Genomic DNA, 1382 nt, shown 5'->3' on the forward strand with positions numbered 1-1382 from the left:
GAACACAAGCAGGGGGAGTGGGAGAGGCAGAAGCAGGCTTCCCGCAGAGTGGGGAGCCCGATGTGGGACTTGATCCCAGGACCCTGGGATCATGACCTGAGCCGAAGGCAGACGCTTAACGACTGAGCCACCCAGGCGCCCAAAAGAAGTAATTTTTAAAATTTTTAATTCGTTAATAGCTGAGTGCATGAGGTGATATGGTGTTCTTCGTCAAGAAATCATGAGTAGGAGCGCCTGGGTGGCTCAGTCGTTAAGCCGCTGCCTTTGGCTCAGGTCATGATCCCCGGGGTCCTGGGATCGAGCCCCGCATTGGGCTCCCTGCTCAGCGGGGAGCCCGCTTCTCCCTCTCCCTCTGCCTGCCTCTCTGCCTACTTGTTCTCTTTCTCTCTGTCAAATAAATGAATAAAATCTTTAAAAAAAAAAAAAGAAAGAAATCATGAGTAATAGGGAAAGTGTGATTTCAATTAAGATATCATACATGTTGGGATGCAGCAAAGGCAGTCCTAAGAGGAAAGTATATAGCAATACAAGCCTTTCTCAAGAAGCAAGAAAGGTCTCAAGTATACAACCTAACCCTACACCTAAAGGAGCTGGAGAAAGAACAGCAAATAAAGCCTAAACCCAGCAGGAGAAGAGAAATAATCAAGATCAGAGCAGAAATCAATGAAATAGAAACTAAAAGAACAGTAGAACAGATCAACGAAACTAGGAGCTGGTTCTTTGAAAGAATTAACAAGATTGATAAACCCCTGGCCAGACTTATCAAAAAGAGAAGAGAAATGACCCACATCAACAAAATCATGAATGAAAGAGGAGAGATCACAACCAACACCAAAGAAATACAAACAATTATAAGAACATATTATGAGCAACTCTATGCCAGCAAATTAAATAACCTGGAAGAAATGGATGCATTTCTAGAGATGTACCAACTACCAAAACTGAACCAGGATGAAATAGAAAACCTGAACAGACCTATAACCACTAAGGAAATTGAAGCAGTCATCAAAAATCTCCCAACAAACAAAAGCCCAGGGCCAGATGGCTTCCCAGGGGAATTCTACCAAACATTTCAAGAAGAATTAATGCCTATTCTTCTGAAACTGTTCCAAAAAATAGAAATGGAAGGAAAACTTCCCAACTCATTTTATGAGGCCAGCATTACCTTGATCCCAAAACCAGACAAAGACCCCATCAAAAAGGAGAATTCCAGACCAATATCCCTGATGAACATGGATGCAAAAATTCTCACCAAAATACTAGCCAATAGGATCCAACAGTACATTAAAAGGATTATTCACCACGACCAAGTGGGATTTATCCCTGGGCTGCAAGGTTGGTTCAACATCCGCAAATCAATCAATGTGATACAATACATTAAC

Source organism: Neomonachus schauinslandi, chromosome X (genome assembly GCF_002201575.2).
Source record: "Neomonachus schauinslandi chromosome X, ASM220157v2, whole genome shotgun sequence".
In the NCBI taxonomy this organism is placed as follows: Eukaryota; Metazoa; Chordata; class Mammalia; order Carnivora; family Phocidae; genus Neomonachus; species Neomonachus schauinslandi.